We start from the raw sequence: 244 nt of genomic DNA on the forward strand, positions 1-244 counted from the left end.
CCAAAGAATCTTATCAAAAACCCAGAACAGTCAAAAAAAGAGTATAAACAGCGTATTATTCTACGTTCCAACGCCATCTCGTAGGAGTTTCACGGCCACGAGAGAAGCCGGCATCACCCCCTCCTCCGTGTTGTCGGCGGAGGAAAAAACACGTAATTTCAAGACCATTGCTTATTCTGAACTCCTTTGAGGCGAGGTGTGGTGCTATCGTCTTGCAGGGTCGAGGCAAGCGTGGGTTATATGG

At 48.0% G+C, this 244-nt stretch overlaps 1 protein-coding gene across 1 annotated transcript in view; it reads right to left on the bottom strand.

The window, feature by feature from the left end:
- LOC119591568 overlaps positions 1 to 244 on the bottom strand; it is a gene marked incomplete at its 5' end in the record, with an annotated part of 9744 nt that overhangs the window by 4366 nt on the left and 5134 nt on the right.

Source organism: Penaeus monodon, chromosome 28 (genome assembly GCF_015228065.2).
Source record: "Penaeus monodon isolate SGIC_2016 chromosome 28, NSTDA_Pmon_1, whole genome shotgun sequence".
NCBI lineage: Eukaryota > Metazoa > Arthropoda > Malacostraca > Decapoda > Penaeidae > Penaeus > Penaeus monodon.